We start from the raw sequence: 12,241 nt of genomic DNA on the forward strand, positions 1-12,241 counted from the left end.
AAATTGTATAAAATACACCCTCTAATAAATTATTTTTCAAACGATTTGCTGAAGTGTATGCCCCAGACCAAAATATTTGTGTGGCGAATCCCTTATCCACTTTACTGGCCGGCTGCACTTCATATATTATATTCCCTGTAGGAGAGCCAGGTATGGGTTGAAACTAGACAAACTTTGCGATAGAGCCACTAGATATATGCATGCCTTCCTCGTGTATGAAGGCAAAGACTCCCAGCTCCAGCCCCATGTGTGCTCAACATATATCAGAACCAGTGGGAAAATTGTCTGGGACCTGGCATACCCCCTGTTCAAAAATGGATATCATATATTTGTGGAAAATAAATACAGCAGCTTGCCCCTTTTTCATCACCTGTACTGTGAAAAAACCCTGGTACCTCCTGTGGTACCTCCAGAAAATATAGGAAGGGCTTCCCATAAAATTTAGTCACAAAAAGGCTATAAAGGGGGGAATCTGCATTTCTGAGAAATGAGGAAGTGTTGGCTGTGAAGTGGAGTTAAAAGAAAGATGTTTATGTCATGTCCCACAGTCCACAATGACACCTTGGTGGAGATTCACAGAAGACGTGGCCCCATTGTAAAGCCTGAATGTGTCCACAATATAATCAGTTCATGGGGGGGGGGGGGGTGGATTTAAATGACCAGATGCTACAACCTTATTTATCAACCTGAAAGTCCCGTTACTCATATAAAAAAGTTGCATTTCATCTCTTTCATATGGCCATGTTTAATTAGTAAATAATAATTAGAAAATTTCCGCGCTAATATAATGAGTGAAAAATTGATAGATATCAGCAGCCAACACAAAATCAACCAACAGTGACTCAAATTATCAATAAAACATAAAAGTGTGGCGCTAGAAATATTAATAATCACAAAACTGATTAATAGTGTCCAAATGAATGAAGACTAATAATCACAATAATGTGTATAAAAGAAAAAAAGTGTCCAAATAAATGGGTCCCGAAGAAACTGATGTGAAGTAAAATCATAAATCCGCATGCACAATATTCCAAGGGGGGATTCTTCCCGTGACACCAAGGGTATGTGAAGGAGGGGAACACCTCTGTGATGGGATATGATAAGCAGCTTACCAGATTTCCATGGCTGCTCAGCTTAATGAGTCAGCCTCTCCCAGCTATTAATCAAAACCACTGAAGAGCTGATGTTACGTGGATACTTTTTCGATTCAAATGGACCGCCTCTCAAGATGCGTGAAAGGATCAATATAGGATGGGCACTCCTCAGTATTTTTCATCAATCATAAATGAATATGTAAGGAAAAGAGAGCGAGGCCCATAGCGTAATCCCGTTTAAAAAATTGTAATCTTATTTATTAAAAATAGTACTCACAATGTATCATGAATTGACAGGCATAACAAATGGCTAAGCAAGGGATGAAGGTGCGGCGTCCCGCGAACAGTCCCCGGTAGCAAAATGGTGAAGGCCGGCTAATTTCCAGGGGGCGTGTGGACGTTGCGTCTGGAGTCGCCAATGTTTCGTCTCAATAGACTTTGTCTGGGCGTGACCCCAGACGCAACTCACACGCCTAAGTACCCCCGCATCTCGGCTAACTGGCCGCGAGGTCCGCCGCTGCATATCCGCAATTGGCAATTACGACGAACATCTACGAATCCACGATTGGCGGAAGTGACGTTCGTCAGCCAATCAGATGTCGGCGGAAGTGACGCACGTCACCTCCGGCGGAAGTCACATGGTGACGTACACCGGCGGAAGTCACATGGCCAGGCAGCAGAGGATGTAAACAATATATGACAAATCGCTCCTCCCATTGCTGGTATTGACAAGGGAGTAAGCATTTAAAACAACATCATATGAGGAATCTTCTCATTAATGCCCGAATGTCCCCGCATAGGTTATGAACCAACTTATACTGAAAAGATGCTTTATGAATATCCTCCATTAAAAAGCAGCTTAAATATTGGTTTGTATTAAGATGGAATAACCTAAATGAGCGATACTGACAATACCCAGAATAGGAAGTCCGCTCATTGGTTGTTCATAAATGGGACAGCGGGAATTGTGTACAATATTGCAAGATAACATACATAAAAGAATTTGTATGATTACAATAAATTTAGACAATCTCATAATAAATGATTATAATGAGATTTCAGGGCAATGTGTCTATTTCATCTGGCTGGATAATAAATATAGAAAACGCCATCTAGTGGCCAAAATAGTGTAGCATTTAAACACCTGTAAAATATATGTGGACCACTGAAGACGTGTAACAAAGTGAAAAAAACTTAAAAGTGGTCATAATAATGAAGACATATATGTGAGTGACCCCATATACGGGAATAAAATAATATAAAAAGTGAATATAAAAAAAGAGAATATAAAAAAGATCAGTGACGATCACACTCAAAACGTGTAAAGACGAGAAATATCAAAAATGGAGACTCGCTGGATCTACATTCTTAAAACTTATACTCCCTATGGGTTAAATGTGGAATGGGATGTAAATGCTTTTATTAATAATAGTTGATTTTAACATATTTTATCTTTTTAAATTTGCCTAATTTTTTTATGTTTTTATGTATGGAATTTTCTGTCGTGAGATCTTTGTGGTAGTGCGTCTATGTGCTACACTTGTTGTGATACACATCTTGCTGCATATTTTTTATAAATTAGCACTTTATATATTTAGATATGGCTGTCATTGGCCAATTCTTTGCTTAGCACTATACACGTTTTGAGTGTGATCGTCACTGATCTTTTTGGATGTTGCTGGAGTGGCGGTCTCTTCGACGGAATCCCCTAAAGTGGCGGCATATGCTGACGATCTCCTCTTTTTTCTCACTAAACCTCTTACCTCTCTTCCCAATTTATTACAGGAGTTCCGTGTCTATGAGTCTCTGTCGTTCTATAAAATCAATCAAACGAAATCTGAAGCGCTGGCGGTGGCGCTGTCTCTCAACTCTTCTTAAGGCTGACTTCCCTTTAAGGTGGGGGTCGTCCCATATTAAACATTTGGGGATTTCTCTCCTGAACTGCCCGGATAAAATCTTTGACTGCAATTTTCCTCCTCTGCTAGCCCAAATTCAGAAAGATTGAGATTAAGAGTGGCACACTGGCAGGTTTTCTTGGTTTGGGCGCTGCAATATTATTAAAATGAATATGATGCCTCGCCTTCTATATGTAAAAAGAGGTATAGTAGCGCCAAACACTAGATGAATGTCAGATAAAAATATCAGATAAAAGTGTCCATATAAAGTCCAATATGTCCAATAGATTGGAGAAGGAAAAGTAGAAACAAGGTCCCAATTCCCGGTTGTGCAGATGAAATAGAACCAACACCCAATCGTGATGTATACACTATCTGCTTACCAGATACTGATATATAGAGGGCGATGAATATAATCAAGCTGTTAAACCAGGAAGTGATAAGCCACAAGATCTGTTTCATGGGATCATAACTCCAATGCACCTCAACAGAGAAAGGAGGACAATAGTGCAGACTGCATGGATCAACATTTATTAAATCAAAAGAATCGTACTCACAAAATGGCGAATAATATGAGCATATCAAAGGTGGAATACCGCGGTGTATGAGACGTGCTGCTTGTTCCCAGGTCGCCTGACGCGTGTCATCAATAATTGACATCATCAGAGGCCTTCTATATGTGCTCCAGGCACTGCCCGTGGCCATCCCACTCTCCTTCCTTAAGAGGGTGAATCGACTGTTCCGGGAGTTTCTCTGGATTAGAGGCCCCCCCCCCGTTTGGCCTTACGCATCCTTCGCATGCCTAAATTGAGTGGCGGCATGGCATTGCCAAACACAGTACTCCACTATGAGGCATGTCACATGTCCCGCATCCCAGATTGGTACCGCCATGGCTCCATGAAGCAGTGGGTTCGGTTGGAGCGACATTCGGTCGGATCTACCCCCTGAGTCCTCTCTATGGAATCCTTCCCCCGTTCCCAGGGAGCTGTCCGCTCACCCGACCATTTGCCCCACTTTGGCTGTGGGCAGGCGGCTGTGTCACGGGGGCCAATTGGCTACTCTGCCGTCTGTAAGATTCTGGTACCTTCGGTACCCTTCCAGCCCAATTCTTCCGCATATAGCTACCTGTCCCTTTAAATCCCGTGACGTCATCACTAGGCGCCGCTCTGAGCGGCTATTTCAATCTCCGGTTTTCACTCACAAGGTGTTCATGCAAACCGCTTGTTACACAGCCTTGTCTGACGCTGCCGAAGCCTCCAGCTACTTCCTGTATCTCGCTACGGATCCTGTATCTCGCTACCGATCCTTCTCCTCATTACCGGACCCCTCATCTCTCTAAAACCAACTAGTGATAAGTACCCCGCAGGGGATTCCTTCCTATCAACTTACACTATCTACTCTTGTATACTAAAGACTGTTGCTATCTATGCATTACTATTTCTATCATCTGCACTGTTACATAGATTGCTAGCTCTTGAGTCTACTACCATCTATATCCTTGCACTGAGTTAGCAATTCCTGTACACTTCATCTGCTGTCCCCTACCACCTGTTAATTGTACATGATTGCTAACCTATCTGCATACTATCTATCACCATCTGCTAACACTCCTGAACATTACTATTGAGTGCCTATCATTGCTATCACTACTCACGCCTGTCCTTTCAGCACATCACCTCTATACTATCGTATACAACCTATCACTCCAGGAACATCTTATCTGAGTGCCTGTATATTTGCATGCTGAGGCAGGCTGGGCCACAATGATGAGACTGGAGAGTTGGACAGAGGCGTAACTAGAACCTTCAGGGCCCCGGTGCAAGAAACCATGAAGGGCCCCCCCGGACCCCTGGCCGGGGCCCTTCCCTTCAAGCCCCGGGCTCTTCCCACTGATCCTGGGGCCCTTTACTCTGCTTGCGGGGCCCTTTATTGCGGTCCCACAGCGGGTCCCTTTCACAAGTTTTACAGTGGGCCCCCTTCCTGCCATCTTGGGGCCTCCCCACGGTGGTGGAATGCCAGGGCCCGGTTGCAAGTGTGACCTTTGCGATCCTGAAAGTTCACCCACTGGTGTCAGTAGTTTTTATTTTTTGGTATTTTAATTGTATTATTTTTTATCATTTTATTTTTTTACAATGTCACTGACTATGACTCTGCCCATTTAGGCTCCATGTACACGGGACGCTGGAAATGGCCGTTTAGGAGCAGTTGGGCGTTTTTTTCAGAAGTCCCTGAACGCAGCTCCATGTTATCTAATCTGTCCATGTATACATGGTCGTTTACAGTCATTTGCAGGCAGTTGCGTTCAGGGACATTTTTTAGAACGCAATTATATTGCGTTCGAACGTGTGTTTCCCGACGTTTCAAACGCAGAAACGCGGCCGAACGTGACTAAATGTGACTGAACGTGATGAACCTACGTTCAGCCACGTTTAACGTTTTTTTTCTTCCATTCAAAATCAATGGTTCCCTATGGGAGCCTATTGATTTGAATTGAAGTCGCACCGCAAGTCGGATCCGACTTGCGGCGCGACCTGCACTGTGAGAATCTTGAGGGGGAACTCCACGCCAAAAATGGGAAAAAAACTGCGTGAGGTTCCCCCCCAGGTTCCAAACCAGGCCCTTCGGGTCCGGCATGGAATTTGAGGGTAGCCCCACGCCGAAAAAACGGCGTGGGGTCCCCCCCAAAATCCATACCAGACCCTTATCCGAGCATGCAGCCCGGCAGGCCAGGAAAGGGGAGGGGACAAGCGAGCGGCCCCACCCCCCCTGGACCACACCAGGCCACATGCCCTCAACATGGGGGGGGTGTTGGTGCTTCGGGGCAGGGGGAGCTCTGCACCCCCCACCTCAAAGCACCTTGCCCCCATGTTGATGAGGACAAGGGCCTCATCCCCACAACCCTGGCCGGTGGTTGTGGGGGTCTGCGGGCAGGGGGCTCATCGGAATCTGGAAGCTCCCTTTAACAAGGGGGCCCCCCAGATCCCGGACCCCCTCCCTATGTGAATGGGTATGGGGTACACTGTACCCCTACTCATTCACCACATAAAAGGCAGTGTATGGAAATAACGACAGGAGACGTTTTGGAAAGTTTTATTAAAAATCTTCATCCGGCTCTTCGGGGTCTTCTGCTCTTTTGCTATCCCCTCTCCGGGGTCTTCTGCTGTCCCCTCTTCTGCTGTCCTCTCTTCTCCTCTCCGGGGTCTTCTGCTCTTTTGCTGTCCCCTCTCCGGGGTCTTCTGCTGTCCCTCTTCTGCTGTCCTCTCTTCTTCTCCTCTCCGGGGTCTTCTGCTCTTTTGCTGTCCCCTCTCCGGGGTCTTCTGCTGTCCTCTCTTCTTCTCCTCCTCTCCGGGGTCTTCTCCTCTCCGGGGTCTTCGGCTGTTTTGCTGTCGGCTCTTCTTCCTCCGGTCCTCCTCCGACGACGTCTCCTTGATTATGACGATCTCCGGTCTCTGCAGCTTGTTATATAGCCATTAGGGGCGTGACCACGATGACGTCATCGGGAGGCCCCGCCCCTCACGTCACAGATGACGTCATCTGTGACGTGAGGGGGCGGGGGCCTCCCGATGACGTCATCGTGGTCACGCCCATAATGGCTATATAACAAGCTGCAGAGACCTGAGATCGTCATAATCAAGGAGACGTCGTCGGAGGAGGACCGGAGGAAGAAGAGCCGACAGCCGACAGCCGACAGCAAAACAGCCGAAGACCCCGGAGAGGAGAAGACCCCGGAGAGGAGGAGAAGAAGAGAGGACAGCAGAAGACCCCGGAGAGGGGACAGCAAAAGAGCAGAAGACCCCGGAGAGGAGAAGAAAAGAAGAGAGGACAGCAGAAGACCCCGGAGAGGGGACAGCAAAAGAGCAGAAGACCCCGGAGAGGAGAAGAGAGGACAGCAGAAGAGGGGACAGCAGAAGACCCCGGAGAGGGGATAGCAAAAGAGCAGAAGACCCCGAAGAGCCGGATGAAGATTTTTAATAAAACTTTCCAAAACGTCTCCTGTCGTTATTTCCATACACTGCCTTTTATGTGGTGAATGAGTAGGGGTACAGTGTACCCCATACCCATTCACATAGGGAGGGGGTCCGGGATCTGGGGGGCCCCCTTGTTAAAGGGAGCTTCCAGATTCCGATGAGCCCCCTGCCCGCAGACCCCCACAACCACCGGCCAGGGTTGTGGGGATGAGGCCCTTGTCCTCATCAACATGGGGGCAAGGTGCTTTGAGGTGGGGGGTGCAGAGCTCCCCCTGCCCCGAAGCACCAACACCCCCCCATGTTGAGGGCATGTGGCCTGGTGTGGTCCAGGGGGGGTGGGGCCGCTCGCTCGTCCCCTCCCCTTTCCTGGCCTGCCGGGCTGCATGCTCGGATAAGGGTCTGGTATGGATTTTGGGGGGGACCCCACGCCGTTTTTTCGGCGTGGGGCTACCCTCAAATTCCATGCCGGACCGAAGGGCCTGGTTTGGAACCTGGGGGGGAACCTCACGCAGTTTTTTTCCCATTTTTGGCGTGGAGTTCCCCCTCAAGATTCTCACAGTGCAGGTCGCGCCGCAAGTCGGATCCGACTTGCGGTGCGACTTCCATTCAAATCAATAGGCTCCCATAGGGAACCATTGATTTTGAATGGAGGCAGAAAAACGCTGCTAAAAGCAACGTGGCCAAACGTGCAATAACGCAAATGGAAAAAGCTACTGAAAGCACGTTTACCAGCTGCTTTTTCCCGGCGTCAGAAATAGCTTTGCAGGACGTTTTTTCTAACGTCCCGTGTACATGAAGCCTTAGAGAAGCAAGGAGCTGGTAAATTACATATTTACCGACCCCATCCTGGTTCTCTATTGTTACACATCCCCTGCAGCAGCCGGCAGGAAAGGGGAGAGGGATCACAGTGGGGGGGGGGGGGGACCAGGGGAGCACACAGGGGCCCAGAGACAGCAGAACACAAGTGAACTGGATAGGAGGAGTGGCGGGGGTAGCACACAGAGGATCCAATCTCCTCCATTTTCTTTCTGCAGCTACAGGAGGAAAAAGGAGGACAGTGATTTCTCTACATGCTGCTCCCGCCTCCCCTCCTATCCAATTCTGGGCCCCCTGGAGCATTGGGCCCGGTTGCAATCGCAACCCCTGCAACCCCTGTAGTTATGCCCCTGGAGTTGGATATGGTGATTCAACACATCTCTGCACGACTACTGAGTGGAAATTCTGCAGCTGCAAATCCAGTTCACTAAACAAACGCCGGAGCGTTACAGATTGCACGAACCCGAAAAAAAAAATGGATTCAGCAGAATTAGCCACCCATGTGTTACAACTAACACAAAAGGTAGATGCACTAATCCTTTCCCTTACCGAAGTGAAAAATGAAAATCAGACTTTGAGACAGCAGGTAGTTCGTATTTCACAGCTCACTGCTGCTCAACCTCGTGAGCCCAAAATAAACCCTCCTCTAGTGTTTACAGGTGATCGAAAAAAATTTAGTGAATTTAAAAACGAATGTCAATTGCTTTTTAATCTAAAACCTCGTAATTACACTACAGACCAAATTAAAGTCTGCACCACTATCTCATATTTGTCGGGTGATCCACGGGCTTGGGCAGACTCTCTCTTTGAGAAAAATGACCCTCTTCTTAACTCCTATCCTTTATTTTTAGCAGAACTCGCTAGCCTATATGAAGACCCAAATAGGCAGAGTACTGCTGACAGCCAATTGAGGGCTTTAAAACAAGGAAGGAGACCTGTTGAAGACTTCGTAGCAGAGTTCAAAAGATGGACCCTTGATTCAGGGTGGAATGATGCATCTTTGCGAACCCAGTTCAGACTCGGGTTATCAGAAGCCGTTAAAGACGAGCTCGCCCGAGCGGATTCACCTGGCACTTTGGATGCCTTAATACAACTCAGCATCAATATTGACAGGCGACTGCGAGAAAGAAAGGCTGAGAAAATGGGAGTACCATTATCTAATCCTTCTCGGGTTTCGCCCGTTGACCCTACTCCTATGGAGGTAGCAACCATACGCCCACCATTATCGTCTACTGAACGAGCCAGGAGAAGATCTGAAAATCTCTGCATGTACTGCGCCTCCCCGGATCATTTGATAAGCGTCTGTCCCCTTGTCCGCAAAAAAGAGGGTGAGTGTTCACATGTCTTGCTGGGGGATTAACGACTTCTTTTTCTAATCCCTATCTTTTTATTCATTTGACCTTACAGTGGGACCATAATAGGATCACCACCAAGGCTATGATCGACACAGGATCTTGTGGGAACTACATTGACACTAGTTTTGTTGCTTTAAATAAAATACCTATTATTTCAAAATCTAAACCTGTCTCTGTTAGTTTTATTAACGATATTCCGTTATCTTCTGGTCCAATTACCAATCAGACACAAGCACTCCTTGCTACTGCTAACGAGTCTCATGCTGAGACCACCACTTTTGATGTATTACCTTCACCCCATTTTCCCATTATTTTGGGACTTCCCTGGTTACACATACATCAACCAATCATTGATTGGAAAACACGGACTTTAACCTTCCCCTCTCACTACTGCGAGACCACGTGTAACCTTCAATCATATAAAAAAATCCTGTCCATGGTGTCAGATGAAATTTCACCACCACCATGTTATCAGGATCTATCAGAAGTCTTCCTTGAGAAAAATGCTCAAGTATTGCCTCCCCATAGGGACTACGATTGTTCTATTGATCTACTCCCTAATAGTAAACTACCTTTCGGTCATGTTTATCCTCTTTCTCAGGATGAACTTTCTCATCTCAAGGAATACTTGGATGAGAATTTAGCGAAAGGGTTTATTAGACCCTCTACTTCTTCCACAGCTGCAGGACTTTTCTTTGTCCGCAGTAAAGATTTAAGTCTCAGGCCTATTATTGACTATAGGCAATTAAATACCATTACGATAAAGGATCGCTATCCTTTACCTCTCATTCCCGAACTCATTGAACAAGTGCGCGGAGCTACCTACTTTTCAAAATTGGACCTAAAAGGGGCATACAACCTTATCCGAATCCGTAATGGGGATGAGTGGAAGACGGCATTCAGAACCAGATACGGATTATTCGAATATCTAGTGATGCCTTTTGGGTTGTGTAATGCTCCCGCAGCATTTCAACGATTCATAAATGACATCTTCAGAGACTTACTTGATGTTTGTGTTGTGGTATATCTGGATGATATACTCATTTATTCTAAGTCCTTGTCCGAACATGTAAGACATGTAAGACTTGTGCTATCCAGATTACTCGCACACAACTTATACGTAAAATTAAAAAAATGCCTATTTCATAAGGAAGAAGTACTATTCCTAGGATACATCATATCTAAGAATGGTATCAAGATGGATATGAGCAAGATATCATGTATACTGGATTGGCCTGTACCAACAACTCGTAAGGCATTACAACGATTCCTTGGATTTTCAAACTTCTATAGGAAGTTCATCAAGAACTTCTCTTCTATTGTGAGACCACTCACACAACTTACAAGTGTAAAGAAACCATTCAAATGGTCTGAAGAAGCAAATAAAGCTTTCCGCTTGTTAAAATCAAGCTTCACTTCTGCTCCCATACTACGCCATCCAGACCCATCCCTTCAATACATCCTGGAGGTAGATGCGTCAAATATGGCTGTAGGAGCAGTTCTTTCCCAACGACCAACGAATACTTCACCACTCCACCCAGTTGCTTTTTTCTCTAAATCACTAAGTAGCCCAGAGGTGAATTACCCAGTGGGTGAAAAACAGTTGTTTGCCATAAAATTGGCACTAGAAAATTGGCGACATTTACTTGAAGGTACTCGATTGCCAATACTCATATATACAGATCATAAGAATCTCCAATACCTTCAGACCAACAAGACTCTTTCCCTCCGGCAGGTACGTTGGTCATTATTCTTCCTAAGATTCAACTTCCTAGTGACCTACACGCCTGCAGACAAAAACAAAAAAGCGGATGCGCTATCACGGCTAACCGAAGATAACTGCGCCGAAATCCCTTCACTTCCTATAATACCCCATGACCGTATTATTGGTGTTGTTCGTTCCTTGAAGGAAGAGATTCTGCACAGTATAGGACTGGATTCACCACCACCACAACTAAGTGCTGATGCAGAAGGCTTCCTCTACTTTAACGACAAACTCTACATACCTCCCGGTATGCGTACCAAGATCTTGGAATTATCACATGACGTACCTATGGCAGGACATATGGGTATGACTAAGACATTCAATTTGCTCACCAGGCAATTTTGGTGGCCTGATATGAAGACGTCTGTACAAAAATTTGTTTCCTCATGTGACATCTGTGCAAGGTCCAAGATTGACACTACAAAACCATCTGGTCTACTTTGCAGTCTACCAATACCCAAAGTTCCATGGGAAGTTGTGTCCTTAGACTTTATAGTAGAATTACCACCTTCCAAAGGATTTACTACCATTCTAGTGTCAGTGGACCATCTGACAAAGATGGCACATTTCATTTCTATTCGCAGACTACCTTCATCTAAGGAAACAGCGGAATTACTAGTGAAACATGTGTTCAAGCTACATGGAATTCCAAAGACTCTTTTATCTGACCGAGGTTCACAGTTCATCTCCAAGTTTTGGCAAGCTCTATGTCATATACTACGAATTGAGCGAAAACTTACTTCTCCCTACCACCCTCAGACCAATGGACAAACTGAAAGAGTCAACCAGTGCATTGAACAATATTTGCGTTGCTACACCTCATACCTACAGGATGATTGGGTGGACCTCCTCCCTCTGGCAGAATTTGCTTACAATAACGCAACCCACAGTACTACTAAGCAAAGTCCATTCTACCTAAACTATGGGTTTCATCCCACACTTCTTCCACCACGCATCCTGCCATCAAGTAACCCAGTAGCCTCTGACTATCTTACCCAAATAAAAGACTCTCTGGGTTTACTTAACACCACCATCTCACATGCCCATAGCCAACAAAAAAGGTACTACGACCTCCGTAGAAGACCTTCTCCTCAATATGCTATTGGGGATCTCGTTTGGCTACCTACGAAAAACTTAAGGTTAAAGATCCCCAGTAAAAAGCTTGGGCCTTTGTTTCTAGGACCTTTCCCAATTGAGAAGCTCATTGGGAGAGCTGCAGTTCAACTCACCTTACCGGCAGATCTTAAAATACACCCCATCTTTCACGTGTCGCTACTGAAACCACATTTTCACAACCAAGGAATAAGACCTACCATCTCGCCTCCACCTCCAGTACAAGTTGAGGGCG

Source organism: Pelophylax lessonae (assembly GCF_965119305.1).
Source record: "Pelophylax lessonae genome assembly, chromosome: 3".
Classification (NCBI taxonomy): Eukaryota; Metazoa; Chordata; class Amphibia; order Anura; family Ranidae; genus Pelophylax; species Pelophylax lessonae.